Raw genomic sequence first — 9,351 nt, forward strand, 5'->3', positions numbered from 1 at the left:
CTGCATCGTGTTTTTATTCATCTTTACTGATTTCACCAGAGGAGAAAAGGAGCCTGCATCTGTGTTAAAGCTGGTTTTTTACAGGAACAAGAACAGGACCTAAATAAGGAGAAAGAAAGTGATGTCATTTCACCTTCTTTAAATTCTTTTCTAAGCAGAACAATGAAGAACAAAAACATTTATGGTCTGTCTTCGGGCTGTGTGCGTGGTCCCCAGCTATTCTCAGAAACCTTTTTTCAGTTGGAGGAAGTGAAAACTGCGCGACGCTGACCATCTCGCAGCGTCGCAGCTCTGCACTGCCAAACGTATCTGGACTCACACATTTAGACCCGAATTTCATCCGACAAGTCAGAAATGAGTCGATCCCACAGTCCATCAAACACTAAAACATGTTTCTGTTCATGAAAACAAGTAAATAACTGATATTTGTCATCTTAATCAAAAATTATGATGTGGTGTAATATTTTTAATATTTGTAATATTTATAACCAATCACAGCAGATGGCCCCGCCCCTCCCTGAGCCTGGTTCTGCCGGAGGTTTCCCTCTGTTTTTTTTTTTTTGCCTGTCCCGTTTGGCTCTTTTGCATCAGAATTGTTGTCTAAAGGCAAAGAAAGATGCCCAACGGATTTACTTTACCAAACTGACCATCCCAGCCTTGCCGTAATGGTCCATTTGATTCACCTTTTATTGTTTATTTTATTTTCACTTACTGAATACGGGACAGACTTGACTGGGGGAAAGAAGGGGAGAAAGAAAGAGGGAAAGAGAAACAGCTGAGAAGAGGGACGGGGGAGAAGGGCAAAAGACAAAAACCAACAGAATGAGCAGAAAAAGAAATAAAAAATGCATCTATCGATCACCTGGATCACCTGCTGAGAAAGAAAAAAGAAAACAAGCAGAAGAGAACAAGAGTAATAGAATAAACAACATCACGATGATATATGGGAATATGACAGTAAATACTAAATGTTAAACATTATTGTGCAGCACATAAGATCAACAGAACACAGTGTGCTTTGAGGTAGGAGCCAAAAAGGGTGTAGTTTGTGGGTGTGATCACCCGTGTGTACACCTGTGAGCATGGACGCGTTTGTTTTTTGTTTTTTAAAAGGTTCCTTCATGTAATGATCTGCTAGAGGGTGTGGGGGGGCCACAGCCCCGTCCTCCAGGGCATGAAGCAGGTTTCTTCCTGTTAAAAGGGAGTTTTTCCTTCCCACTGTCACCAAAGTGCTGCTCATAGGGGGTCATATGATTGTTGGGTTTTTCTCTGTATGTGTTATTGTAGGGTTGACCTTACAGTATAAAGCACTTTGAGGCGACTGTGATTTGGTGCTGTGTAAATAAAATTGAATTGAACTGAATTGAAAATCTGTCCTACAAAAGTGATCTGACCAAGAGGGATAGCAGCATCATAAATCATTGATACAAAGCATAAGATGGATAAAATAATAGCACATACGCATACATACAATTACAACACATTCATACACAGGTTTTGGTTTAGAGTAAAGTTACGTTGAAACCAAGCACACCATTGTTTTTCTTGTGACATTACCAATAAGTTTGATGTGTCACATGACCCTCTTCCTATTGAAAAAACAAAAGTTGTATCCAAGATGGCCGACTTCTAAATGGCCACCATGGTCACCACCCATCTTGAGGAGTTCGCCCCCTCACATATACTAATGTGCCACAAACAGGACTTTAATATCACCAACCATTCCCATGTTGTTACGGTGTATCCATATAAATGGCACACCCTGTATAATTTGTCGCTCACTGCTGGCTCGCATGCTTATTTGTTTGAAAACGTGCATTTTAATACATTTGGGCACGTTTGTTGTATCATTATAAATGCAGAGATGATGTGATGCACGGAAATGTTTTCAGTTTGTGTTCACGTTTTTTTAAATGTGTAAAGTAACCCTGATAATAATATACAATAATATAATATTTTCTTCTCATTTTAAATCAGGTGTCTTTATTAATGTGATCAAAGTGAGTGCAGCGGTTTCCATCACTGAGTTTGCATCAGTTCTGTCTGTCGCTGCACGGCAGCGATGGATTAACTCTGACTCCGGTCCCAGAGGGCCTGAAATCGGTGGCGAGATGATTTCCATCAAATAATAGGCTGAAGTATCTGAGATCACGTCATGAACGCGCTCTGATGTGAACTTTAGCAGCTTTAAGAAGATGACACTGAGGGGAGGAGTCAGAGCGCTTTGTGTGCTTCCTGTTGGACTTTGTTTGATTTTGAGCATCTTTGTTTTTGTGTGTTTCCCATTAAAGACTTCACTTTGGTTTTCAAATCAAATCACTTTTATTGTCACACATGTGCAGGTACACTGGTACAGCACATGGGAGGGAAATTCCTGTGTGCAAGCTTCACAAGCAACAGAGGTGTGCACAATACAATAACATTAGAATAAGAAATATAAGAATGGGAATCTGAGAATTATAAGAATAAATATATGTACAAATACAGAATGTATGCGCATTACTGAATATGTATATATATACATACGTGTGTGTGTACTTATATATAAAATAAAATAAAATATACAGAGGTCAGTGGTTGGATATTGTGCAAAACAAGTGGCATTTATGTACAGTTCTGGTAAGTGAAGGTGAGGTGTCTGTGAAGTGTTCATCAGTCTGCTGGTTCGGGACCGGATACTTCAGTACCTCCTGATACTGCAGACTTCCTGCCTGATGGAAGTAGTCTGACCAGTTTGTGGCTGGGGTGACCGGAGTCCTTGATGATCCTCTCCGGTTTCCTCAGGCAGCGCTTTCTGTAGATGTCCTGGAGGGAGGGAAGCTCACCTCCAATTGTCCTTCCCGCACACCGCACCACTCCCTGGAGAGCTTTGCGGTTGTAGGCGGTGCTGTGGCCGTACCAGGTGGTGATGCATCCAGTGAGGAAACGGAAGCTGCTCACTCTGTTGATGGTGATGGGGGTGTGTACTTCTCTGCTCCTCTTGAAGTCTACTATCAGCTCCTTTGTCTTTGTGACGTTGAGGGTGAGATGGTTCCTCGGCACCAGTGGGTCAGGGCGCTGACCTCCTTCCTGTAAGCCGTCTCATCACTGTAGTGTCGTCTGCAAACTTCACAATGATGTTGGAGTTGCTCATGGCTGTCCAGTCGTAGGTGTAGAGTGAGTACAGGAGAGGGCTCAGTACACACCCATGTGTGTTCATTATGAGGGGGGATGAGGTGATGCTGCACAGTCTGACCACTTGGCGTCTGTCAGACAGGAAGTGAAGGATCCCGCTGCAGAGAGAGCTGCTCGGTCCTAGATCCTGCAGTTTCCTGTCCAGGTTCGAGGGATCGATGGTATTGAATGCTGAGCTGCAGACAGAGAGAGGGAAATGCTGAAGATGTGTGTAAACACTCCAGCCAGCTGAGCCGTGCATGACTTGAGGACGCAGCCGGGGATCCCGTCCGGACCACGTTCACCTTTTCTTTAACCAAACTCTGGTTTCTCGCATTTTGATGACATGTCCTTGGACTAAAGTTTCTGCCCAGAATTCAAATGTAGATCAACTTCAGTGAATGGAATCACCCCCCAAAAATCAAATTGAACAAACTAAACATTTCTTTGATTTAAAGACTTAAAGCTGTTATTATGTTTTTTTATTGTTGTATCTGGAAGATGAAAAAACACAAGTTATTTAAAACCTCAACTTCTTTTTCACTTCTTCACGTTTTGACATCTTGCAGAAAGAGGCAGTGAAAGTTAGACAGGAAGGATTCCAGCTCTGCTCAGATGCAACTGTGTTTTTTATCCTGCAGACCCTGACCTCTTAAAACAGACAACACTTTGTTATTGTTGGTCCAGAGAAACTGCTTTCAAAAAGTAAAAAGTCCTGACCAAAAGGAGGTAAATACCCGTGTTGTTAAGTTAGGTGATGATTTGTTGCCTGGAGTATGTCTCCTGTGAGGAAAAGCCAGAGGCTGCCAGTGATGTAGCCGACTGTCTAGGATCAATGTCAGTTTCACTGAATTGTAACTTAAGTAGCTGTTTGCTACAATACAGTCACACGTGTTAGCATCGTTTAGCTATCTGCCATCCCTCCTGCTTAACTCTGTCAGTGACAGCTACCTGCTGATGGTTAGTTCAGAGCATAGGGAGTAATTGTAATTCACAACACGTCTGCACACACAGACATGTTGTGTGTTCTCTCGTCCTCGTTGCTGGTTCGTCTGTTTTGTTCCCCTCCGTCTTCCCCGCGTTGTTCTCCCTGCATCTCTGTTTCATGTCTCAAGGTTTCAGGTTTGTTTTTGCTTAGCTTTTCCCAGTTTAGGTTACTCTTAGGTTTTGGTTTTGTCCACCACGTTCCTGTTTGTTTCACCTTCATGGTAATGAAGCTCGCTCACTTCCGAAGCAGTCTGCATCTGGGTCCTTTAACAATTCACACACGGCTTGCCCCGGCAACCCATGACATGTTGTGAATGACAGTGGATGTTTGTAGGCATGTTAGATACAAAAAGATGTAGTCTATGACTGAAACGCTCAGTTGAGGATTAACAGAAACTTCTGGTTAGCTGTTCTTTAGCTTGTCTGCAAAAAATCTGAAATACTGAATGTAAAATAATTGCAGTGTAAGGAAAAAGGGAACTACTACTGAAATCTTTTTAGAATTGCATTTTGTTAACTTTTGTCTGTTTTTGTTTTATACCTTGTGAAGCACTTTGTGATTTTTTTTAATCTAGAAATGTGCTATATAAATAAAATTTTACTTACTTACTTACTATTTGCCCTATTTGTTGACGTCTACCACCATAAATCACTGCAAACTTCGATGATCAACACTGTGCTGTATTTGTGGGGAGGAGGTTTACTGATGATGCAGTCGGGTGGAGGGGGTTGGCAGTGTGCTTTGTGCATGTGGGGAATGGGCTAACTAGTGATTGCAGTGACGTGTGTGTGTGTGTGTGTGTGTGTGTGTGTGTGTGTGTGTGTGTGTGTGTGTGTGTGTGTGTTGGGTGGTGCACATTGTGCTGTATATTGGCGTGAGGGGAGAGAAAGGCATGTCAAACAATAGAGGAATGTTATGTACATGTTATAAGTAAAAGTATGTAAAACTGTAAAAAGAACGTAGTATAAAGTTTACTGTATTACAGTAAACTTTTGTGGGAAACACTGAAAAAACATTTAAAAATATGTTAATATGCTAATAAGAGGGCAAAAGGTGTTTTAAATGCTTTCCAACTTCTTGGTGAGGGAACATGCGTTCTCCAAAACTGATGTGAATGTCCCACCTCTCTCAAACCATTTAAAAATTAACCGAGCTTTTTCAAGACATTTGCAGAACGAGTGATCAAAGAGTGGACTGGTTCTACTCTTCTGAACACTTTATACAACTTGTGCATTCACCCATTCGCACAAGCATTTTTTTCTAAGTGCTTTCTGACTAACATTCACACACATTCAGTCGTGGCTAACTGTGCTAACTCCGGACTCACACATAAACATGAATGGGTTTCATCTGAGAGACAAGCTGGAGCTATCAGGAGGGGACCACCACATGTCCCAGTGGATACTGGACTACCTCACAGGACGCCCACAGTATGTGAGGTCACAGGGCTGTGTCTCTGACACACTGGTCTGCAGTACGGGGGCCCCACACTGTGCTGGCACCGTTCCTCTTCACCCTCTACACTGCAGACTTCTCCATCAACTCCCCACGCTGCCACCTACAGAAGTTCTCTGACGACTCTGCCATAGTCGCCTCATCACAGGTGAGGACGACTCAGAGGACAGACAGTGGACTCTGGACTTTGTGGACTGGTGTCAGCAGAACCACCTGCTGATCAACGCCGGGAAAACCAAGGAGTTGGTGGTGGACTTCTGGAGACGCAGACCCACCACACTGACACCGGTGAACATCCAGGGAGTGGACACTGAGTTAGTGGGGTCTTATAGGTACCTGGGTGTTCGCCTGAATAATAAACTGGACTGGAGCCACAACACTGATGCTCTTTACAGGAAGGGTCAGAGCAGACGCTACCTGCTGAGGCGGCTGAGGTCTTTTTTTTTTAAAAAGGAGAACACTAAAGTCGATTAGCTTAGAACTGTGTTTTATATCTTCTCTTTGAACAAGATAGAAATTTAGGAGTAACATGGCCTTACAAACCCAACAGTGAGATCTTAAGAGATCCACAGCCTACGGCTCTTCAATGGGGTGTCACAGGGTCCCCAGGAAAAAAAATGTAAATGTAAAATAATAAAATAAATATTCTTCTGTAGCAATAACAAAGTTTAACATAAATTATTCTGCAGCAATTACACAAGAATATCCAGTAATGTCCCTGCCTACAATTAAACACATTCACTTACCAAAGTGAAATCGGGGGCATCTGCTGTGGCAAATGGGTGCAAGTCTTTGACCACAAACTTAGACACTGCGCGGTGACATTCGTCTATCCTGGCCTGAAAGGAGACGCTACCGGTAGACTGCAGTGAGAACTGCCAGCATCTGAGCCAGCCAGACTCTGTCTCTCTCATCATGGTTATCTAAATGCAACGCACAGTAATAGCAGGTTTTGTAATAAGGTAAATCGCGCTAACATAATGTGCAATGCTAATTGATTAGTTACCTGCAGTATTAACGGGAGAGGACGTGGAAACGCTACCGCTGCTGCTGGGTTGAGCTTCGCTAGTCCGGAGCGGATCAAAAACACGACATTCGTTGAACACAATCGCGTGTTTTTTGAGCAAATGCTTTTGCATGTTCGTAGTGTTTCCTCCCTTTGATGAAATCTCTACTTTGCAAGTATTGCACGTTGCCCTGTTGTCATCCTTTCTCATAAAGTGTAACCAAACTTTTGAGCGTTTGTGCCGCTCAGGCGCCGTGTTTCCTACTGGGTAAAAGACGCTACTCAACGTGATGACGTCATTCGGGGCGACTGGAATCGATAAGGGAATCGTTTATAAAAGTGGCAAACGATTCCAAGGAATTGAAACAGTGGGAACCGGTTCTCAACAAGAACCGGTTTTCGATACCCATCCCTAATTGAGAACCTGTGGTCCATCATCAAATGTGAGATTTACAAGGAGGGAAAACAGTACACCTCTCTGAACAGTGTCTGGGAGGCTGTGGTTGCTGCTGCACGCAATGTTGATGGTGAACAGATCAAAACACTGACAGAATCCATGGATGGCAGGCTTTTGAGTGTCCTTGCAAAGAAAGGTGGCTATATTGGTCGCTGATTTGTTTTTGTTTTGTTTTTGAATGTCAGAAATGTATATTTGTGAATGTGGAGATGTTATATTGGTGTCACTGGTAAAAATAAATAATTGAAATGGGTATATATTTGTTTTTTGTTAAGTTGCCTAATAATTATGCACAGTAATAGTCACCTGCACACACAGATATCCCCCTAAAATAGCTCAAACTAAAAACAAACTAAAAACTACTTCCAAAAACATTCAGCTTTGATATTAATGAGTTTTTTGGGTTCATTGAGAACATGGTTGTTGTTCAATAATAAAATTATTCCTCAGAAATACAACTTGCCTAATAATTCTGCACTCCCTGTATGTGTTTACATCTGTGCTGTAACTGCAATAATTTAATCAACCGATTCGCACTACAGCCTGGTTTGCCTCTTATCTGTAGTTAATTTTATTTAATTTAATGACTGTACAGTACTCTGTATATAGTAACCATTGTCCTTAATGTAAATATATAAAAAATGTGTATGTTTCTGTTCTGTGTCCTGTTTGTTTGTATATGTGTCTTTCTGGCTGCTGTTACCAAATTTCCCCTTGTGGGACAATTAAAGGATTATTCTATTCTATTCTATTCTATTCTATTCTAAATCAACAAAGGATGTCCTCTGTACATCAGGACTTAGTAAGGTAGCTCAAATAAGTCAAAGATACAAACAAATGTCCATAATAAAGAGGACATTAATAGGCTGGTTATCAGGAGGAAAATAACAATATCCGTCACACAGCAGGGATAAGCTTGCACACAAAGAGGTAACTGTTCACCTAAAGCTGTCGTCTTACTAAAATCATGCTAATGACCGGTCATTTGGTGCCACCTAGTGGTATGAACTGAACATGGCGTCCATATGTTGCCAACAACTAATTCAAAAATTTACAGTTTTTTCTGAATGCTTAAACCCTAACTGTGATTCCTGTAGCACAATCTCTAAAACTATTCAGACTTATAGCAAAACCACTCACTGAGTTTGCAAAACTAAAAGCACAAAAACTGCTTTGCACTCAGTTTGCAATTTTGTAACACACACTTTGCAAAACTGTAGGCACAATTCACTGCACAACACTCAATTACCAAATTTCCAACACACTCCTAGCAAAAGTATACACATGTATGGCTATCATTAACACTAATTTGCCAACTGTCTGGCACACTTTCACATGTGTAAACTTTTTTAGATAATTCGTTCACTTTGCAATCAGCCTAAGCACTATAATACAGGTAAGCTGTGTGTGCGGAGTACAATGGAGGGAGCAGAAAGAGTGAGAAGTAGAGGAGGCCGAGGAAGAGGACGTGGAGGTGAAGAAGTAGGATGAAGAGGACGACAAGGACAAGGAGGAGCAAGAGGAAGACGAGGAGGGGGGAGAGGAGGATGAGGAGGGGGGAGAGGAGGATGAGGAGGGGGGAGAGGAAGATGAGGAGGGGGGAGAGGAGGATGAGGAGGGGGGAGAGGAAGGGTAGGAAGAGTAGGAAATAGAATTGCTGATGACATCAGAGCTACAATAGTGGACCATGTAATCAACCGTGGAATGACCCTGAGGGAAGCTGGCCAACGGGTCCAGCCTAACTCGAGCCGCTACACTGTAGCAAGCATCATAAGGACATCTTGAAATGAGAATCGGTGAGTACAGTCACTCCGCACAAAGATTTGTAGCACTGCCATATGCCAATGAGAAACACACCAATACCATTGATGTAAAAATACTGAAATTGTTACTTTACAGAATTGCTAGATGACCAGATGCTGGGGCAGAGGAAGCATGTTCACTGCAGACCAAGTAACCCATAGAGTCATTATGGCGATTGCAAATAATCCTATACTTGGAAATAAACACTTGTGTTTGTTTTGATGTGTTTGAATAAACAGCAGTACTTGAAGTTTGGATCCCTCTATGCTTATGGATCTATGACAGAAGTATGAGCTCAAACTGACATAGCCTACCTTGTGCACAGAGAAAGCAAAAGCCAGATGTGTTTTGTATTCATACCATCAGTGTGCAGTTGGCGCATTGTGTGCTTAGTAGATGATGGCTTGTGTGTACTGTTTGATACGGAAACACCATTTTTACGAAGGTGTGGAGAGTTAATCTAGCTGTGTTTGCTTTTGCAAGAGAACT

The sequence above is a fragment of the Astatotilapia calliptera genome, chromosome 1, assembly GCF_964374335.1.
Source record: "Astatotilapia calliptera chromosome 1, fAstCal68.1, whole genome shotgun sequence".
In the NCBI taxonomy this organism is placed as follows: domain Eukaryota; kingdom Metazoa; phylum Chordata; class Actinopteri; order Cichliformes; family Cichlidae; genus Astatotilapia; species Astatotilapia calliptera.